Raw genomic sequence first — 23,885 nt, 5'->3', positions numbered from 1 at the left:
CCACCCTGCTTCCAGCCACAGTCCCGGTAGTCCAGCTCAGGAGGTAGGAAGAGGAGGAGGAGAGCTGCAGTCCAGGAGCCTCAACCTTCTCCTGAGCGCACTCCGGGGACCAAGCCAGCCGCAACCGACTCGGTGGTAGCGGTAGCGGCCACCGAGTCTTCAAATTAACACAGAAGTGACATGTTGCAGCCCTTACAAATTAACTTTGCATTGTGGATGAGAAGTGAATGTAGACATTAATGTTAAAAAGTCTCAAAGTTGTCCAGAAAAGACAAAAGTAGACAGAATATTGCTAACTAAACAACGCATCCCAAAGAAAGGTGAAGTCAGAGGTTTCTAAGGTTTTAGAAAAATTGTAAATGTCAGGTTATTTTGAAATGCAAATTACTGAATGCATGAACCAGGAAACCTACATTAAAGAGGTTAAATGACCCATGTTTGATTCAGTTGTTTCAACGTAATGAAATCATATAGGATTATACATAATTGTTTTTTTTTTCAAGCATCTAAATATACCAATACAGTAACTACTATAAATAACATACTTTTTGGTGAGAAATTTGAAACTTTTGCTGACTATTTAGCTTTAATCATCCTTCACATAAAGGGTTCACCTTTCAGCCCATGACATTTAAGTTCAAGGGAATGAGAACAGTACCCGTTAAAACTTTGGACACTCCTACTCATCATGGTCCTTTAGATCATTAGAAATGCGCTTTCAATCCCAATTTATGATTTGGAATTGTATGTAGCAATGATGCTTATAAAGTGAGGAAATCACTTTTTTATAAAGCTGAAATAGGCTATGATTATAAGTTCAAATTCCATTTCCATAGAAGTTAAGACACTTTGTAAATTGTAAATGTGTAGTTGACAAATATTCTGTGCACGTAGAAATGTAGAAATATTATTTTTCGTGGATTTTTTCTGTGTCACACCATAGGACACATTTGCATATTTGTTTGTCAACTACCCAAATAAAAAAAGAATGCAATGATATGAAATTTCATAGAATTTGATGGTAGCAACAGGTGCTGAAAAAGGACAAGGCCACTGTTTACAATCGAAATTTTGTAATTGAGGACAGCTGTTGCTGAAATGTTGGGAGATGGTTGTTGTCCCCATTCATGTCAGATACAGGATTCAAAGACTACGTTCACACTGCCAGCCTTAATGCCCAATTCTGATTTTTTGCTCAAATCCGATTTTCTGTTTGGCTGTTCACATTATGTTAGGGAATGTGGCCCATATCAGATTGCAGTGTGAACTGGTCGCGGTCCTGAACTGAATCGCATGCGCACAAACACAATAACAATACATCACATGCATCACGCTCAGAGTAAACATGGAGGCCACGGAAGTTTGTGTTAACGCGTCCCTCCACTGACTAAACTCACTGCTCTCCTCCATGTTGTTACGATTAAACACGTGACACGGTAGGTCGCACCGGCCCAGAATTATGACTCGGGTCGATGTAGAATGACGTAAAAGTCGCATGAATTCCGATATGACCGTTCAGACTGAGGTCGCATTGCGAAACATCAAACCTGTATCTGATTTAGGACCACATATGGAAGTGGCTCAGATCAGATTTAAAAAGATCGGATTCCATGTGGTTTGTCCTGTTCACACTGACATGCAGTAAAGAGATCTGGGTCACATATGAGCATAAAAATCGGATTTTGGTGCCAGTGTGAACGTAGTCTAACTGCTTAGCCAGCCGATTCTCATGAACTGCGTATAAATAACACGCGCTGTTGCAATATCATGTAATACGTACGCCAAAGTTTGATTTTGCGTGCATAAATACACCTATTTTTGCATGCATATGTTACACCATATTACGTGCATATTAACCGGCATTTTGTCTTATTAACCTGTCCCCTTACCCAAACCCTAAACCTAATATTAGTGTGCGTGCATATTATAACCTCTACCCAAACCCTAAACCTAACAGTATTATTTTAATTATTTCAGTGTTTCCTCTTCATGTACGTTTCAAAATGGCTGCTCTCCAGTGAGGTGCATGCAAACACGCATGCATACGTATTTATTGATATTGCAACAGCGTGTTATTTATTGATGTGAACAGGTTGTCATGTCGTCTTTTTCATATTTGTTGTTTATGATGCACAAAATGTTATTAAATGGTGAAAGGTCTTGACTGTAGGCAGGTCATTTCAACCCCTGGATGGAGACATGGTATTGTCTTGTAAAATATGCAAGCCTTCCATGAAAAAGACATAATGAGGCTTTCCATGAAAAAGACCTACTGTGTATGCATGGAATGTTCTAAAAACTATATATACCTTTCAACATTTATGTTGCTATACAGGTAATACACCCCAGTACCATCTGAGATGCAGACTTTTGAACTGAGCAGTGATAAAAGGCCAATCGGTCCATCATCTCTTTAGTCAGGAGAATGCAATGTACACAGTTCCCAAAATAAATTTCACATTTTGATTTATCTGACGACAATAAATTTTCTACTTTGCCTCTGTCCATTTCAAATGACCTGTAAAATAAGAAAAAATGATGATGATGATAAATCCCCCAAATAAGTACCAGCGGAAATGATAAAAAATGATATATATTTATTTTGTTTTTATCTTATGAATAAAAAACATATTAATTATGTTAGGTAAATGGTAGGACCTACAAGCTGTATTAAAGCAACACTTTGTAGTTTTTTTTGCCTTAAAATAATGTCTCTAAAATTATTTCAGTGGTAGAACAACTCTTAACCGGATATATTCTACTGACGCTGCTACCTGAGCAGCCTCATAGCGGCTACAACCACACTCTGTAAATTCTGTGTTTGGGTCGGCACACACAGCCCCGCCCATCCCCTGCCTGCGGAAGAGTGCAAAATGGTTTCCAAATGACGTTTCTGCATTCGCTGGTTTCATGAGCTTATTAAACAAATTCACACGTATTGCACTGCCCACAGGGAAGCTTATACAGCAACATTATTTACGACACTGGTAACAGACAATTGCCCTTATCAACCACATGGGGAAGCCGTGAGCAAAAGTATAAAAGTGGCTTTATTAAAAGTTCATTTCTTTTTCAAAAATATTCTAAAAATAAAACCGTATTGGGTCTGTTTTACCCCTTTAGACATGGAAATTTCTTTAGTGAATTGAAAGTATGCATTACATTTTGTCAATTACCAAACATCAGTAACCCAAAGTTACTTACAAAATAAGAAACATATTTGCCATACAAAAGACAACAATATCAACTAATTTTAAATCATTCCTAGTCTTTAGTTGGAGCAGATAACAGGCAACATATATGCCTACATGATATGCATTCACTTGAATGCCGGTTTTACCTTATGAGACATTTTTGCCCAAATGTAATAACATAATTTATATGAAATTCACCTAATTAGATTAATAATAATGTTATATAACATGTAAATAATATTTAACACTCCAGTCCAGATGGTGGCGATAATGAAGTATAAGGAAATTAGTCTTATATGCTTTTGTTATGTATTTTAAGGTAATTTAAAGTACCTTCCTGTTTAATTGTATTATAAACAAATATATCAGTAGGCCTAGTTGTACTTTTGTACAACGCTGAATGTTACTAAAATGCAAAACAAAAACATTTTATTTCTGTTTTTCTGCACTTCCAATAAGACAATTTATTTTTGTAGATTTGATTATTTTATTTGAAATAGCCAACAAGCTGACAGCGGGCCAAAAATATAAGAGGCTTCTGAATTGTCTTATCGCTTCGAATCGACTCATTCTAAAACTGCTAAATACTGAAGCCTATATTTAAGCCTTTACTGTTTAAGACATCATTATAATACTTCAAATTGCACTTCTAATAGACGAAGGAATGAACAATATTATAACTATTGCAAATGTATCAGAACTATTAGTGGGGATATCTGTTCTGCTCTACTTCTCTATATAAAATAATAAATTAATGCATTTACATACTTAAAAATAATTATATACTAGGTAAAAGAGAGCATGAACTAACAGCTGCAAGTAATAATGTTGCAATTGTGTGACTTAGAAACCCCTCATTGTTGCTTGCGAAATCAGTTGTTAAAATTCACCCGTTGTGAATACAGCTAGGTGAGAAGAGAGACTAATTCAAAAACTGCCCCCTTTAAATCCACTAAGCAAACACAATGTATCCTATATTTAAGCCTACACCGTTTAAACATTACAATATTTCAGTTCGTACTCAAGAGGCGAAAGAACGACCGATATTATAAATGTATCAGAACAATTAGGCAAAGGCTTCTGCTTTGTCTGACTGCTGTAAAACAAATATGCGTTATAAATAAATTAGTGTTGTCACGATACTGGAATTTCTAACTTCGATACAATACCTAAAAAAATATCGATATTCGATACCACGGGGGAAAAAATCCATAACAATAAGGCCCTAAATTTTTTACATTTTATTTAAAGTTAAATTGAACAAGATTAGACAAGGAGGTATATTTTTACATTATTTATTAATTGTTAATCTAATGTTCATTTTACTAATACATTTATTATTTAAAATCAAACTTGTATTTGTCAGTATTAATGGACCAGAGCTTACATAAATAGTTGTATTTTAACTAACATTTAAAAGAGATAAAAAAAACTTGAACAAATGTATTGCTCATTCTTTGTTCGTTAATGTTAGTTAATAGCCTACATTTATATGATTACAATTTTTTTATTTGGCTTTTATTCACATATAATCATTGATCATACATATAGACAGAAACGCAAACTTTTAACGTAAGAACTGTTGCAGACTCCGCACTGGCCATCTTTCTAACATTAACAACGTTTAACCGGAGCAAATGAGACGAGTGGATGAAATCATTGAACAGCGCGCACACACATAGAGCGCTATGGTAAACACGGAAGTGCAAACGTGTATCACACGCGAGAACTGTTGCGGAGACTTTACCCACACCAGCATCATTTCAAACATCAATTTAACCAGAGTGAACGAGACGAGTGGATGAAATCATTGATGAGCGCACATAAAGACAGAAACGCGTGCATTAAACATGAGAACTGTTGCGGAGACTCTGTAAAAACATAAACAACATATAACCAGAGCGAATAAAACGAGTGGATGAAATGATTGATCAGCGCACATACATAGAGCGCGATGGTAAACATGGGAAGAGTAAACGAGCGTTCACCAAGCGCCAGATGTGTTACTGAGACTCTGCACTGGCCATCTTTTCTAACATAACACTTTTTAACTGCCGCAAACGAGTCAAGTCTGTGAGAGGAGGCGGGGCTCTGTTGACAGAGCGTTCACGTGCAGTGTGTGTCAACTCACTGTCGGAAAAAAGAGAGAGAGCGGGAACGCGCAGCTGGTATCGATACGTGGGACATGCGTATTGGAACCGTTTCAGATTTTTTCAGTATCGATACGTATCGAAATATCGATATTTTTGACAACACTAAAATAAATACAACCTAAACTTACCATTGAACAAACAATTGTATCTAAACCAATATATAACCAAACAAGTATCTAAACCAATATATAGCTAAACAAACCAATGTACCTAAACCAATATGCAGTGAACCAAACCCATATACAGGTGCTGGTCATATAATTAGAATATCATCAAAAAGTTGATTTATTTCACTAATTCCATTCAAAAAATGAAACTTGTATATTATATTCATTCATTACACACAGACTGATATATTTCAAATGTTTATTTCTTTTAATTTGTTGATTATAACTGACAACTAATGAAAATTCCATTCAAAAAGTGAAACTTGTATATTATATTCATTCATTACACACAGACTGATATATTTCAAATGTTTATTTCTTTTAATTTGATGATTATAACTGACAACTAATGAAAATCCCAAATTCAGTATCTCAGAAAATTAGAATATTACTTAAGACCAATACAAAGAAAGGATTTTTAGAAATCTTGGCCAACTGAAAAGTATGAACATGAAAAGTATGAGCATGTACAGCACTCATACTTGGAGTGCATGGCATGGCGTCGATCAGTCTGTGGCACTGCTCAGGTGTTATGAGAGCCCAGGTTGCTCTGATAGTGGCCTTCAGCTCTTCTGCATTGTTGGGTCTGGCATATCACATCTTCCTCTTCACAATACCCCATACATTTTCTATGAGGTTAAGGTCAGGCGAGTTTGCTGGCCAATTAAGAACAGGGATACCATGGTCCTTAAACCAGGTACTGGTAGCTTTGGCACTGTGTGCAGGTGCCAAGTCCTGTTGGAAAATGAAATTGGAAAATGAAATCACACAAGAAAACACAGGACAGGCTGTAACTACACCATGTGCTCAAAGAAACAAAACATCAACATTAGAGGAAACCGAGACACACTTAACAAGAACCAGACACACTTAACAAGAACCCTCACAAAATTATTTTCTGAATGGCTTCCCATATTTAAGACCATGCCCCTGACACGCTGACCGTTTTCCCATCCTTAAACTAGCAAAAGTGGATTCGGAAACGGCCACCTGCACCATGCGCTTGACCATGCGCTTAAATCGTGAAAATAAGGCATAATGAATGTAACTGTCCGCCTTACTGAAAATATTTCGCTGGCTCTTTAGAGATTATCAGCAACTGCAGTGCCTTAATTTTTAATCCTAATAATTAGCACTTTTTAATTGGGATCACACGGTTCAGGTTGTAAAGGGATAAAGATTAGTCTATAAAGCATTATGGTGATGGATAAAGACAGTGCTTGTGTAAAAGCCTAGGAATCCATTGACTATTTTAAACTGAGCTATAATGATTAAGAGCATAAATCTGGAATTCATTGAAAGGTCGTGGTGGTCATTTGTTGAATGGCAAATATATAATTTACTGTGCTAAGAATAGCACAGTATCCAAATGTGTATCCAAATGTTTGCCATGGGTTACTCAACTGTCATGTGTGCTCTGTCTGATGGTATAATATATATCTGTCTTCTTGCTGCTTACCTTTATTTTCCCAATAGGACACATTATGGATTAATATCCTCTAACAACAGTCATATGAAGCAATTTGGAGTTTGGGTTTCATTTACATTTATTTAGCAGATACTTTAATCTGAAGCGATTTACTTAGGAATGTTTGTCGTGATCTCGGTCACGTCAGTGCGTTGTCTGACACCGGTGTGTGTGTTGTTTTGTCGAGCGCACATGCTTGTCCATGGATATCTGCCTGTGTTGTGCACTCAAAATAAAATCATCTTTTTATTTCATTGGCGTTTGGCAGTAAATATTGCTTGTAATTTATTATTGCGTTAATTAGGCTGTACTGTTTTTAATCAGCAGCGCGCCTCGTCTTCCAACAGCCCAAAAGGGCTCATGTGACACCCCTTTTCATCTCTCTCCACTGGCTACCGGTTGAAGCCCGTATCAGATTAAAGTCACTAATGCTTGCCTACAGGACTATCACTGGATCTGCACCGGCATACTTTCAAACACTCCTACACCCCATCAAGATCCCTGCGTTCCGCAAACCAGCGGCGTCTTGTATTGCCTTCCCATAAGGGCAGTAAATCGCTTTCCCGCTCATTCTCATTCACAACTCCTTCCTGGTGGAACATTCTTCCTAACTCGGTCCGGTCAACCACATCTCACAACATTCAAAAAACGACTTAAAACCCATCTCTTCTGTGAATACTTGAGACAAATAAAATTAAAAAAAAAAACACTAACCTTCTCTCTTTCTCAACAGGTATTGTCTGGCTTTTGTTGAAACCAGTAACTTTGTATTGGCACCTATTGTACTGTATTATTGCTCCTGTATGACATATTGCTTATTGCTCCCTAAACTCTTTGTAAGTCGCTTTGGATAAAAGCGTCTGCTAAATGACTAAATGTAAATTTGTTTATTAATCTAATTTGAAATATGTTATTCATGATAGATATAGTTAATCATTTTTTGACCGTTATTATGTGAGGTAAAATAAAGTTTAAATCAAGAATGTTTTGAAATTCACAACATTTCAACCAACTATTTCTCACAAATTTAAAGGGTCCACCACATCTCTCTCACAGTGAGTTTCGGCGGGTCTAGGATCCACATCTCTCTCCCTGTGAGTTGCGACGGGTCGAGTATTCTCCCCGCTCTCTGTCCTCCTGCCGTGGTGTGCTCTCCCGTTGGTCCAGCGCTTTGCTCTACGCCTTCGCCATCTCACCGGCGGGTTGAGGATCTCCCTGCCGATTGTCGTCCCGCTGGTTGTGCCTAACTTGGACTTTTTGTCTACTATATTCTGTGTGTCTATTAATAAACATCGATGTTTTTCCCCGCACCTGAGTCTGCTGCCTTGTTGTACCATGACAATGTTATTTAGGGACCAACAAAACATCAATAAACATTTCTAAAAAAAACCACACAAATTAGTGATTTAAGCTCATTATTTCCACACTGTAACAACTGCTGTATGAAAACTTATTTAGCGTTATCTCCGCAGAATCTCCGTTATTATCACTAGCAGAAGTGCGGCATGCCATACGGTTTCTTTTATATATATATAAATGTATTCCCCTCTGAAAGATGATGTTTGACTGAACTAGGACAAGCCAGGCTTGTTTAGAGGAGTTCTGGGAAGGACTGCTGGAAATCTCACAAATAAATAACATTGTGAGCGATCAGGACATATGCTATAACTGACAGAATGTTCCAGCGTGGATGGACAATAAAGGCTGAGGACTGCATGGTTGAATCGTCTTGTCAGTTTAGAACACTTGCCAGCCTTTTCAAAGAGTGTGTGTATAAATAATGGAGAAATTATGATTTTGGTGCAGAAGCACTGTCCGCTTCACAGTGTTTACCTGTGCACTGTGGTGATATTTTTATGGTTGATTTGGAAATCCTGAACTTTGAAAATAATGTAAAGAGGAGGATATTGTTTTCGAAGCTGTACTGAAGTAAACATAACTTGGCACATTTTTCAGATTTTATTACAGCTCAACCCGATGAACACAAGGTTTCTTTTTGCATCTAGAACAAAACAAATGCATTATGAATCAGTTTGGCACACTGATATTATGAGAGGACAGGAGAGTGCATTTTGGACCACTGACAATGTCATGGTTCTGCCTTGTCTTGCCAAGTCGTTCCTTATTTAATGCCCTTGTGTTTTCTGTCCTGTGCTCGTTCGTTTTGTTCGCCAGTTGGTCATGTTCTAAGACATTGCGTCTTCAGCTCATAGTCATAGTCATAGTCATAGGGTCCATCTCAATTCTTATTTGTGCATCCTCGTTTCCTTTCCTCGCGTCTTAGCTCCACCCCTTCAGGATGCGAGGGAAGGGAACAAGGAAAAGACGGAAGGACCGAGGAATTAAAAGAAGTGAAATGGCATATCCTCGCTCCCTTTAGCGTCACTTCAAAGCGTCGTCAATTAATGATGACTGTACACATTGCACATTGAAAATATAACAAATACAGTTAAATACATACTTTAGGCAGATTTCATAATCTCCACTACAATAAAATTAATTAAAAACATGCTTAAAATTGGTCAGAAATGTATATAAGGTTTATCAAATATATGTTATACATAGATATTAACTATATTAATATATTAACTTTATGAAAATTAACTATACTGTCTATAAGTATACATTTACAAAAAAGCATAATTATCACATTTATGCATGTTTGAATATGAAGATGTGACGATGTGCAGGGGGAGGAGAATAATACAGGTTTAGTGGATAAAACACTTCCGCAAAGGAAACACGTGTATCCTCGCTCATGACTCCTCAGAAAGCCTCCTCTCTCCTTGATCCTCGCCTCCTCTCAGTGCAATTAGAGAATTGAGACGTCCTTAATGATGGCTGAGCTCGATCGGTTTCCGGGTCATAGGATGGAGGACGGAGGAGCGAGGAAACGAGGAGGTATATTGAGAAGCACCCATAGTCATAGTCAAGTGTTATATTAGTTTAGTCCAGTCTAGTGTATTGTTTCTATAGAGTCTGTTTTATTTTATCTCTGTCAGTATTGGTTTTACCCCCTCGTGGGTTGTTGTTTTGTGTTTATTCATTAAATTCATTGTTTTTTCCACCTACTGCCTGCGTTTGGGTTCTGTCTGAACACCGTGGCAGACAAGTATGTACAACACAACCTTGATATCTACACAAAGTAATCATATTTATCTGGTGTTGTTTTCTGCCAATACATTGCACTATCATAAGTATTTTTTCGATATTGTGTTTAAAAATGCAGAAGAGTAGCTGCCAACATTGTGGCCTGGACTGACTGATATAAAAAACATCATGAAACAAAGAATATTTTACTTTATCAATTTAGTTTTACACAAGTAATACAGTCTTTATTTTAGATTAAAAATCTTTATTTAAAAAAAATAAAGGAGCTTGTTTATTTTGGGTGAAAATAATAGTCAACTTTGTTGTAAGGGCTCTCTCAATTTCATTCTATGTTATTGACGTTCTGCTTTTCTCTGTTTTATGTTTTACTGAGATCCTTTCCAAGCCATGGCCTTCAGCTAACATTCTGTGCAAGTAAATAAAAATGAACATATCTTCCATCAGCCCTCTCAGGTGAATTACGGAACCATATTTCCATTAATCCAAAGCACGTATGCTACCGTATTTTCCCATTGTGGCAGGTTTATTGTGGTTGAAGGGCATGACTGTCACAATTATATTAAACCATAAAAGATCCAATGCCAGGATTTGTATTTGGTGCATATGGTTTACAGAAAGCAACATTTATAATTTAATGCATGCTTCTGCAGTGGAATTGGCTTTAAAAACTTACTTAAAAAAGGTTTTCAAAGATTTTTGTTACCAGTCATTCTAGCTATGTACTTTCATTCTCGTGCACTTCCACATCCAATCAAGTGAGTGGAGCTCTAACAGAGCTGGGGTGTCTCTGAAACACCTGTTAACAGCTCTGCTGTATCGCCGCAGGGAGGAGGAACATCAATAAGCCTCAGATTATCCTCAGGCAAATCTTTAAAACAACAAATTAAAAGGTGTGGAGGAGGAGGGGTGTGCGCGTGTGTGACAGGGTGGCTGATGAAGCTCTGGAGGACAGGCAGAAGCGCTCATGTTTTCACGCTGATGGGAGATCGAGTCCCCAGCCATCTGCTTCTTGGCCCACTGCGGGGACGCCTGTCTAGCTGAATATGCTCAGCAAGCAGAAAGGGAGACGTTGTGGCAGCGCTCCTCATCTCCTGCCCTCGCGAACCCAGTGAGCAGGGGGTCGATGTGGCATGCGTGGTGGCGGGTGTAACTACCTTGCTTTGGCATGGCTCCATAAGATAGTCGCAGCCAAAGAGCTGCCAGGCACATCCGCGCACACTCATTCATAAAAAGACAGCTATAAGCACAGGTGCAGTACCTTTGTGTGTATTTATCACATCAGCGAAGTAATGCATTAGCTGTAAATTGCTCACAAATGAGCCTTGTATATGTAGTTATGTAGATATTCTTACCAAATGCTTTTAATATTGTTAAACGAACATTCAAAAACAATGTAAGCTCTGTCATCAGTGATTGTAAACAGGATATTGCAGACAGTGCATGTCACATCCTTTCTTACAGGCTACTTTATATTGTTAACTGGCCTTAAGGCAATGGATTATATTAGTTTATTGCAAATAAATATATTGTTTAAATTTCATTGCTTTCAAAACAGTGTGTATTTTAGCTTTAACTGTAAGAGCATTGCTATTTTCCCTTTTTCATTTTGTTTTAACAAATTAATGTTTAAAAATTATGTCCGTGGAAACTGATAACATGTCCGATACAATTTCATGGCAATTCGTAAAAAAATTCAAAGTGGCTAACTTTTAAGAATTCATTTGAAGAGTTAATTTGCAAAAACAGATAACCCCGTTTTTTATTTAAAAATCATGTTTTTTATCATGCATTATTTAAACTACAATTGGGTTGATTTGATTAAGTAGGCTAATAATAACAAAAAAATACAGCTAACTAACACAATAAAACAAAATAAAAACAAAGTTTTCCAAAAACTCTTCATTTATACTTTTTAGTACTACTTTTGCACCAATAATACTTAGGGAGGGGTTTCATTATTACTTTTTCCTAATAATCATATGTTTCACCTCATACAAAGGTGATTTTTTGACTCATACATTCCGTTCACATGAGGTTGGTATGTCACATATAAGACAGACTCAGAACATTATGTAAGGAATAATTGACCAGGCCGTTCAATTATTCGAAAGTTAATGCACACCCCCGAGGTGGTAATGCGGCCACGAGGCGAAGTGTGGTATAAGCTGAATAACTGCCCGGAGTCAATTATTCCGTTTATACCACGGTTACCACACCACAGGACATTGTTCAAATGTTTAATTTCAATGTTTTTCATGTTATCGTCTTTAAAATGCTGTTGATGGACTACTTTCTTGTGCATCTCATTTCCGTTAGAACGGACTCGGAAGCTTGAGCCACGTGGTGCGTGTGAGTGAGAGCGAGAGATCGTGCGCACACCTGCGTGTTTGCGGTAATGTGACAGAAAAGCCAGTGATAATAAATTATTTGTTCCTCGTATTGTTTGTCTTCAGCACTAAAAAAACTTTTTAGAGTAGGTCGATCAAAATATATTTGCTATCAGTTATAAGCAGCTTGAAGAGGAAAACGAATCAGTAGGCTATCAGTGTTTATTAATGCATTTTGTTTTTCTATTTAGTTATTTTATTTATTCGATTTCAGTATATGTATTTCTTGTTTTTGAAATGCTTTGTTTATTGAAACGAACCTGCGCACGTTTCCATTTAACAGTAAAGTTTGACATTATAAACGTCAGATCAAGAGCAGGGTGCTGTATGAGGTGGTGTCCTGTAGGCTACACTATAACCCTGTGGTTCTCAACTCCGGCCCGCGAGAAGCGAGATCCATTTTCCTGCCGAGCCCCAACTCTGATGAAACACACCTGAACAAGCTAATCAACGTGTTTAGAGACGCATTCAATTTAATGCCATGCTGCGCTAATCTGTCGGTGTACAGTATGTCATTAAAGTACCGCGAGAGCGATTAAAGTGCCGATTGCTCCGTATGCATCTGAATAGCTGTCGCGGTACTTTAATGCGACACGCCAAGCAATTTGCGCATCCCCGTATTAAGTTGAACGCATCTGTTAATGGTGCCGCTGATTAGCTTGTTCAGGTGTGTTTTATCAGAGCTGGGGCTAAACTAACTCGGCAGGAAAATGGATCCCGCGGGCCAGGGTTGAGAACCACAGGGTTATAGTCAGGGGTGCACATAAGTTTTTCTATCTGGTTCTCAAGAGAGCACCTGGAGATTCGGTTTGGTGCTCACATTGCACATAATGTCACAAATTATATTTACCTATTAACAAATAAAAGTAAAAAAGTAGTTACTTTTTAAAGAACAATAAACAAAACAATAAAGTTATATTACTTTAAAGTACACTTAAAATACAACGATAATGTATTTCTTCTTGTTTTTCTTTTTACATTAGTAAATATTAATTTTCAACACCAATTTTGAAACCTAAAACAACCTTTTTGGTTTTTGGCAGGTTGCTGGGAAGTGCACTTGCGAACGCACATGGAGACTTGCGGTGCGGAGCTAGGATCGAGTATAGCATAGAGAAACACAAGCTGCGTGCAAGTGTCAAGTTTAAACAGCTTGTCCTTTTAGAAAGTTTAAGAGAAGCGGTGTTTTGGTAGACGTGCATCGCAGCTCCAGACATTCACAGAGGCAGCGTGTGCCGCGTGCTTCTCTAGTAACGAAAGCAGAACCAATAAAGGCGGAGCCTAGGGATGTGCACATCGATGCTGCAGTATCGATACATACTCAAAAGCTGCTATTTAGGTATCGATATTTTCTGAAAAGTATCGATTATCGTGTTAATTACATTAATAGTTTCAGCATAACTAAATGTTGTTAGCTCTGCGCATGCCATCAGTGACGCTATGTTATGAAAGTAGCTCTCGCAGCAGTTTGACGTCACACACGGATTGGTCTCTATGGCAAGCCGATGGTGTCACAATTACGCCATTAAACGCAAAATACGGCGTCGCGATTCCAAACGCCGTAAAAAACGTGCGAAAAGTCGTCCATAACGCCGTATTTAACAGCGTTCTAAGGCGCTTGAAAAGCGCCGCCTTTTGCTTTAATTGTCTTGCCATATGTTTTGGTTGCACAGAGCACACCCGCGTTATTTACGGCGTTTTGTCTGTTGTATAATGAGCCCCTCCCGCTGATTTCCGCAGCCAGTAAATTTGAACTGTTCTCACCCAATCACTGATGAACTGAGCCAGACCAGAACAATTTACCACTGATCATTTTACAGGATTTTATTATGTGAGCAGTATTACCTTTGCTAACATTAAACAAATCATTGCTTGCTTTCCGAAGAAGCAACTTCTTCTCTTTGGAAATGTAAAGTTACACAACGTGGTCAGCAATTGTATAAAGGCCAACCCATCCCTTTGTAATCTATCCTGCTTATTACATATAGCGCGTATTGCCTACGTGAAAAGCAAAAAAGCAATCGGTTGAAATATTGTATTAGCTCATTTCCAACACCAGAAATCATTCCTGGTATAAGCGAGGTCAGCCAGAGTCAAAAGTAAACTGCATTCCCTTTAAGCAGAGGTTGAGGACTGTGAGTGGTAGTCTGCTGGTTAGCGTGATTGACTTGCAATCGCTGACGGCATCACGCTCGAACCAACAGGCGTTTTTTACGTTGTTGGTCTTGTTCTGTTTATCTGTATCGCTGGTTAGTTTTTAGATTTATATTTCAGTACTTAATGTGTGGACAGTATGAAAAGAAAGTCTGGAATGAGAGATCTTTTTATAAACCGTGATTTTTGCTGCTGAACTCACACATCAGTGGACTTTCATGCTATAAACAGGACGAACGAACAGTAATAGATTTTACATTTACGCATTTAGCAGACACTTTTATCCAAAGCGACTTACAGGGGCCTTTTAGTCTGTCTTTTATCAGTAGCCCATGTGATTTTAGTTTCCATATTACAAAAATTGATTGACTATAACAGACGCAATAATGTTGCGCAATGATTGTAATGTAACAAGCATGAACTTATTAACTAAAATATAACACAGCCCAAGTCAATGCCAAATGCCTTGCCATTTACCTCCGTGAAGAGACTGACGCTATCGTGCGTGGAACTGCAAAGAAACTTACAATAAACAGCCACGTTTCCTTTTGAAATGGAAAAAAATATTATTCAGCACATAGAAATAAGTGCGGGATTCAGGCCCGGCAACCCACTCATGCAGCCTAGCCTGGCGAGAACATGGCAAAATGAGTCGGGATGCAGGCATACTACTTACAAGCTACAGGCAAAACAATTTTTAAAAGTTGGATGCACAAACATGGTGGTTAAGCCTACTGATCCCATTGCTCCGAATAGTAGGCCTAATTAAACGTAATTACTGTACATACACTGTAAAATAAATCCTGTTAAAACGGATAAAGTACTGGCAGAAAATTACCAGTACATTTTCCTTTATTTTACGGACATTTCCGTTAATGCTAAAATGTAATTTAATTCAGTGCAAAATGTAAAATAGAGAACATGCATACTCGAGTGAGTCATGGTCATTATTTATTTTTGTTTCATATGCTTTGTCGAGTAAAACCAATTATATCTAAATGCTTCGGTGAACGTCCGTTTTCAGTCTGTTGAGGCCGGCTGCGGAGAAATGTGCTCCTCCTCCACGGCATTGGACAGATAAATAATACAGTTTAAGGTTGCTAAGCAATCAAGTTTATTTGTAATGATTATTTTGATTAAAGTAATTTTCGACCTTTAAACTGCATTTAGACGTATGACGCCGCATTCTCTCATATAATTTAATTTATATGGGATGATATCTCAGTTTCAGTTTGGTTCAGCTGCATTATAGGTAAATACTGTTTTCTGTTACGAATAAATTACTCTTCTAACTCTTGTTCTCTTACCTATTTATGTTACCTTTATTATAGGTAATAAATGAATAATATATTATGTTATTAGATTATCTTAAAGGTTCGGTAAATTCTGTTAACATTAGCTTAATTAGAACGACCTTGCTTGTTCTACAAACACTGTGTTTTACCTTAAGTGTTTTTCTGTTTGTTTGTTTTTTAATAGATTTTCTTCTGTAAAGCTGCTTTTGAACAATGCACATTGCGAAAAGTGCTATATAAATAAATTAGAATTTTATTATGCAAGCAGGAAGAAAAAAGCAAAATGGTTCAGAATTACACAACACGTTTACATCCAAATGCCGTAAAAAACGGGCGAAAAGCCATCCATAACGTCGTATTTAATGGCGTTTTAAGGCGCCCCGAAAAGCGCCACCTTTTGCGCCGCTGTCTGGCCATATGACGGCGTAAAAAACGCTGTTTTGGTTGCACAGAGCGCGCGTCATTTACGGCGTCTTGTCTGTTGTATAATGAGCCCCTCCCACTGATTTCCACAGCCAATAAGTTTGAACTGCTCTCACCCAATCACTGATGAGCTGAGCCAGGATCTAATTCACCATTTTTTTTTAGATTTAGATTCAATTTATTGTCATTGCACATGTACAAGTACAAGGCAACGAAATGTGACCTCTGCATTTAACCCATCCAGAGAGTAGTGAACACACGTACACCCGGAGCAGTGGGCAGCTATCACTGCAGCGCCCGGGGAGCAAGTAGGGGTAAGGTGCCTTGCTCAAGGGCACCTCAGTTGTTACCTGCCGGCCCTGGGAATCGAACCGGCAACCTTCTGGTCATGAGTCCGACTCTCTAACCATTAGGCCACAACTGCCCTAAATGGCAGTTTAATTTTTATGAAAATCAAGTGAATTTTATTTAAAAAATCACTGCATCCAATTGAAGCAAATTTGGCACACACCAACACAAAAACCCTTATCTATAGGTAAAGTCTATGTTTTTTATTTATGTTTATTTTATTTTATTTATTTGATTGATTGACATCGAGAGTTAAGGCCTTAAGACCTGGACGGATCAAATATTTCCCCTGGCATTTCACCAAGCATTCACTTGAGACATAATTATGTTTCGAGACACATACATTCTGATGTGCACAATTTGGATGTTTCAGTCAGAGTAAGATCATTGTTGTGTCTCAACATCTTTGAATAACCCTTAACACCAATCAAGTCCCGCACTTTATTTTCTCTAGTACAGTATGTTAATTCCTTTAATGCAATAGTCAGACTCGCTCTACTTGATATGCAGCTTTTGCAGTAATAATGAGTGCACTTTATTTAGCCTCCAATAAAGCTGTGTGTTAGCATGTATGATATGCTTTTTAATTATGATTTTAAAAGTCTATTCTTTTTTTAAATGCATCATGCAGAATCGTTCTCATCAGCAGGTGCAACATAAACATCGCCTACACTAAAAAAAATCCGTAAAAACAGGGCACAATATACTGTATTAATATGAAGGAATTTTGCGTATTCATTTTTTACAGTTGTTTCACCTGTATTTTACATTTTGCACTGAATTAAATTACATTTTAGCATTAACGGAAATGTCCATAAAATAAAGGAAAATGTACTGGTAATTTTCTGCCAGTACTTTATCTGTTTTAACAGGATTTTTTTACAGTGTATGTACAGTGGCATAAAAAAGTATGTGAACCTTTTGGAATTTCATGGTTTTCGGAATAAATTTGTCATAAAATGTGATCTGATCTTCATCTAAGTCAAGGGTATTGATAAACATAATGTGTCTAAAATAATAACACAACATTTTTTTGATCTTTCACGTCTATTGAGAACAACCAAAAAACCTCATAGTGCTTGTGGAAAAAGTATGCGAACCCTTAATGGCTAAGTTAATGACCTCAAAAAAAGCTAATTGGAGTCAGGCACACCTGGAGTCTCGTTAAGATAATAAATTTGGAGGTGTGGACTACAGCTACTTTGACTGATAAAAACCCCTCAAACTTTTGGAGTTTGCTCTGCACAAGAACAACACGCTTATGTGAGCCATGCCTCGACAAAAAGAGCTTGCAGAGGATCTACGATCAAGAATTGTTGATTTACATAAAGCTGGCAAGGGTTACAAAGTTACTTCAAAGACTTTAGAAATTCACCAGTCTACAGTTTGGCAAACAATCTACAAATGGAGACTCATTTGTATCTACAAAAGGAGTTGTTATACAACAGACAAAACGCCGTAAATAACGCGCGCTCTGTGCAACCAAAATGGCGTTTTTAACGCCGTCATATGGCAAGACAATTAAAGCAAAAGGCAGCGCTTTTCAAGCGCCTTAGAACGGCATTAAATACGGCGTTATGGACGACTTTTCGCACGTTTTTTACGGCGTTTGGAATCGCAACACCGTATTTTGCTGTGCAAATACTGTTTAAAACGCCTTAAAAAACAGCGTTCGGATATAAACGCGCTTAATCTATGGCGTAATTGTGACACCATCGGCTTGCCATATGGTCTCCGGCTGCGCAGCGTGAGCGACGTGGTCACGTGATATTCAGGCACGTACACATACACAACACGCATGCATGCATTACACACTACCACATCAAACAGAGGAGATGTTGACATGTTGCTTTTCTTAAACTCCTATCTACAATTTAAAGATTAGGAATTCTTAATCAGCAATTGAAGTGAAACACAAGTGAAAGTATGCACAGTTTATGTTGTTTGTAATTTTGTTAATTGTATTAAGATTTTTGTTAGTTAATCAATATATATATATTTTTAAATACTGTATGTAATAGTACAAAAAGATTGTTAAAGCCTAAGTAAGATTGCCTGTTTAAAAATAAGAAGACAGTGAAAATATGCACATTTTTTGTTATTGGTATTTTTGTTCATTTTATTAAGATTTATGTTATTTAAGTTCATTTTATTAAGATTTATGTTATTTAATCAATATTTTTGTAAGAAGGTTGTTTAAACATTTTATTTATTTGTTTAAATTGCTTTTTTAATAAATTTGTTATTAGTAGCCAGTACAAGTATGTAATTTGTTTTTTAAATGTAATTCAATTTTTATTTAAAAAAAAACATCGGTATCGGAAACATTTCAAGAAAAAGTATCGGTATCGTATCGAATAAAAAAAAGTGGTATCGCCCATCCCTAGGCGGAGCTACCAATACTCCGATTTTCATAATTTACACCCAGGTCCCATTTAACACCGGGAACAAACGAGATATCAGTAGTTTTAGCAGCATTCAGTACAAACGGAAATCTTATCCAGTATTACATTTAGTCGGTATAAAATGCGGTGATTGTGCATCAAAAGGTTTCAACCATGCAGTACGCAAATGAGCGTTCTAAACTTATTTACAGAGCGCATTTTTAATTTTGGTCGCGCATGCGCACCTGCGCACCGCTTATGTGCATCCCTGGTTATAGTATAACCTTTATGTTGTTTAAACTTGGCGAAGTGATATGTAACTGTAATGCGGTCAGCAGACCTGGAACACATTCATAGGTGTGCATTTACCGAAAGTTAATGCATACCCATAGAACGTTTGTCAAACAATCAGATTTAAGCATTCACCAGCCCCGTGGTATAATTTAAATTAAAGGCACGTTATCTGCACTTGCATTTTGTAAAAGTCCCCCTGTGGTGAAAATGATAAGGTTACTCACGTAAATGAGCATTGCATTTAGCAAACTCCTGTTTTATTCGATACTGAAGCCTGTAAGCCTCTTTCACATGAGTCGGAAACTACGTGACCGCAGGGTAAAGCAACTTCCCCTACAGATTAAATCCCATTGTAAAAGAATGTGCTTGTGTCTTTTAAAGCTATTATGTTTATCTGTACTGGTTTTTTTTGCGACTTTAATCTATATTAAACATAAAAATTAATATCTGTGCGTTTATCTGTTTTGTGCACTCAGACTGCTAATATTAATTTAAGTGTTTTGAGTTTATACACCCTAGCTCACGTGTTATTTAAACATGATGTCATCACTATATTATAAGAAATTACTTTAAAATGCTGGTACACTGTTTACATGTAACTCGTTAATGTTTGTTAGTAAATAAGATATCATAAACTGCTAAGGTAAGGTTTCTTTTTTTATTGTAATGAAAATATGATTCTTTGTTCATTCATAATACCAAATGTAAAATGTTAAAACTTAATTTGTGAAAATGTAATAAATGTAGAACTTTAAAATTGACCAAGTTTAAGAAAGTGTTACATTGCACTGTAACCAATATTAATAAATTAGACCTTATTATAAAATACTTACAATAAACAGCTGTATTGTCCTTTTCCAATGTTTTAATGGGTCGCTTTCAATACTGCACATAAGATTCGAATGTTCCTGAATAATCATGGTCTTCCGTTTATTTTAATATACTGTACAGTATACATAAACAATTATTCACTCCCCTATCACAGTAACACAGAGCAGACATAATAAAACACGCATAATGCGTGGCAATGATCCAATGCACCTGCGAGTAAAACGTCTTATTATTATACATTTTACATTATTAAAATATTTTTGATAATGTCAGAAGCACTAGCGAGAACAGACAACAGAAGACAATTTTTTTGAAATTTTCTGAAACAGAAAGTGTGAGGCGAGTCTGACAGAAAGGATTGGGTGATGTCTTTCCAGCACAACCCGCTGCCTTTACCGATATAATGCAGGACCAAACCAGACAGACATACAAAAAAAATGATGCAGAGAACATCAACACTGGATTTATTATATGCAGTTCAGTAGTTAAAATCAGCAAGTACCATCAGGTTGCTGTCCCATAGTTCAAATTTTAGATTACCAAAACAGCAGTACTAGGGAGCTAGAACCCCCTCTTAGCTGCTAGGTGTTTTTAAATTAAGATCTTAAATTTAAACAGGCGGTAATAAGGTATTATACTCGTTTACATTATTTATACGAAGACATTTAATCCAGACACTCTTGTTAGACTTGGATAATTCTGTAACCGGAACATCGTTTACCCTGCGTCGAACGACGCGGAAGTCAAAAACACGGAAGCATGAAAAAGGCCTATTGGTTAATGTCTGTTAAAATCACAGACCAATGGCGTTTGAGCCCTCCATTTTGGGCAGCACCGCTCGACTATATAAGTCATATATATATATATATATAATACTATTATATATTAACTTTTAATTAATATATATAATATATAAATAATATATATATAATCATTTATATATTAGATATATATATATATATATTATACATACATTATACATACATACATACATACATACATATAGTGTATATATAGTGCAGTTATTTATGACTATGCCACTCCAATTTATATGGGTAGGAGATCCCAGCGGGGGTTCCCACACAACTATCCAAATAAACGAATGAACTTTAGGCCAGCAGTACTATAATGCAATCAACACATTTATTAAGTTGGTTCTCTTTTTGTATTCAACATCAGTCTGAACTTGGCCAAAGCTGGCACATACAATAGTGTCAAATAGAAGAGGGTACAGACACTCTCAAAAGAAAATAAATAAAAAGTACAACTCACTTCAAAGAAATACAATGACCAAACCTTCCATCAAACTTAAGTGCAAAACAACTAAAAAAAATCTCACTTCATTACCCCCCACACGTCTACTTGAGAGCGACTATTTACCCCTCTAGTGGCGATAAACGGTATTACGCACAGCAGATATCCTCCGACCTGCTAGTCCGAATTAGAAATGTAATCATGGGCCAACAACAAAATTAATAAACACAAACAAACAAAATAAACAAACAAACACAAATCTCAAAGAAATAAAGGTAGGGATAAAACAGTGATCAATCCAGCCCAAACGGAAGCACTCTACAAAAACAAAAGAACAATCTTAGATAAAAGGAATACTCCACACATTGGCCCATGCAACAAGGATTTAAAATACACATGTAGCGAGGAAGGCGGGACGAGAGAGATGGGGCAGAAAGGCGGGGCCGGTGGCGTGAGTGATAATGAGTATCAGCTGTACGCGCACCGGTCCCGCATGCCTCACGGGGGAGCTCGGGAGCATAAGAGGACGAGCGACGGGACCGCCGACGAGAGAGGACCGGGCCCGGAAGTGTTAAGTTTTGTTTATGTTCGTGTGGCCGGCAGTCGTCCGTGAGGGGCTGCCGGCCTGTTTTTACTGCTGTTTATTGTTTATTTATTTTTGATTAAAGTGTTTGAATGTTCGCCGGTTCCCGCCTCATTCCTTCCGTTTTATTGAGCTTTTTCTTAAACATTTAAAACATATTTTAATTCGTAGCCATTCAACAATCACTAAAATCATTAAACAAACAAAAGAATACCTCCCAATAGCTTTCAACTGCACCTGGAAACTCGAAGGGATCACCAACGCGTTTCATTCATTCCGTGAAGCGTATCTCAGTATTCCCCATTCATCGCCAGCATGAGCAGCAACAGTATCCCCGCACTCGTATACAGCGTCAGATACCGCGTGTTGCATCAGTCGTTCAGCCTTTACGACTCATGGTCAGTACGAGTAACCGTACTGTTCCAAGCACACATACATACAATTAACCAAGGAAAGAATATGTACGGCGCATAATCTCATTCAACTCACATACCTGTGCTGTACCAGTCTTTCAGAATCCACCAACACAAGCAGAAACGATTTCCACAACGCACACACAGAACAAGCAGCACGTTCTTCCAGCGACTGACAACCACAAAGACGCCAAACGATGCGAACACAGCACCTGTCACATCCCTGGGAACCAAGGATTTAGTGAGTGCCGTATTTAAAGGCAAATCGCCCGTTCTTGTTCTACAGGTGTCGTCAGTAAGACAAGGTGCAACAGTGCCCCCCACTGACTTGGCTACACCTATATGGGGTGGATAAAACCTTGGGAACCTATCCCGCTTTCGGTCCAAGGACCACCTTACTGTCATTAGGGTCTAATTCTAGACAGGACGGTTCCATCGAAAAGGCATACTGATCGGCGACTCGTTTAACCCTCGTAACCCTCCTTGTTGATTTATAAGTGAAACATCCATCATGCTGTCCGATCGTACCAGAATGTGATGGTGTTGGAGTTCCTATCGAAAGTGTCGAAATGCTAATATCACCACCAGCATTTCGAGGTGATTGATATGTAGTTGTGACGGGAAGCGTCCATGTTTCATTTAAAGAATATCTCAACCAAAAAGTAACATAACGTGATTTACTCATTCTCAAGTCAATCAAAACCTAATACTTTGAAGAATGGCTACTCCAAAATTCCCCTGGTTGATCCAGGTCACGAAAACAAATCTGATTAAAAGATCCAACTCATTGTATCTGGGTAAAGTAGTTAAAAACTCAGCTTCACACTGGGAAAGAATATCTATAGACAGGGGCCGCGCCAGAGAATTTTGAATGCAGGTGCTGAGGGCACGCTAGGTTATTTACAGCGGGAGTTGAGCCATTAAAAATAATATTTGCAAAACTGGTCTTGGGCTTGTTTTTTTTTTTCATTTTATGAAATTAAAGAAGCACTCAGATAACAAAATGAAATTATTTCGCATAGACATGAATTTAACACTTCAGAATTACAGTCTCATAACTTAATAATAGTTAGCAGTTACTATTTTGAGTCTTAAACTAGCAGAACAGTGCAACATTTTCTTTTTATGAAATTAAAGAAGCACTCAGATTACAAAATGAAATTATTTCGCATAGACATTAATTCAACACTTCAGAATTACAGTCTCATAACTTAATAATAGTTACCATACTATTTTTAGTCTTAAACCAGCAGAACAGTGCAACATTTTCATTTTATGAAATTAAAGAAGCACTCATATAACCATATAAAACAATCTTCCAACCATTTTGCATGTATACATAAAAACACCTATAGTATCGGTTAACACCACTTACCATTTGATGTCTCAAATCAGGACATGCGACGGCTGTTGTGGTTGATGGCAA

General features: G+C 37.4%; 1 long non-coding RNA gene across 1 annotated transcript; it reads right to left on the bottom strand.

The window, feature by feature from the left end:
* Window positions 1-5,778: 5,778 nt before the first annotated feature.
* On the bottom strand, window positions 5,779-22,676 carry LOC130555243 (uncharacterized). Its single transcript, XR_008963102.1, has 3 exons — window positions 22,540-22,676; window positions 22,261-22,463; window positions 5,779-6,249 (listed from the first exon to the last, which is right to left on the bottom strand). It is a non-coding gene; the product is annotated as an uncharacterized LOC130555243 (long non-coding RNA).
* Window positions 22,677-23,885: the final 1,209 nt, after the last annotated feature.

The sequence above is a fragment of the Triplophysa rosa genome, linkage group LG6 (genome assembly GCF_024868665.1).
Source record: "Triplophysa rosa linkage group LG6, Trosa_1v2, whole genome shotgun sequence".
Taxonomy (NCBI): domain Eukaryota; kingdom Metazoa; phylum Chordata; class Actinopteri; order Cypriniformes; family Nemacheilidae; genus Triplophysa; species Triplophysa rosa.
Note: the sequence above shows the minus strand (reverse complement) of the source record. Positions and strands in the feature narration are given on the sequence as shown.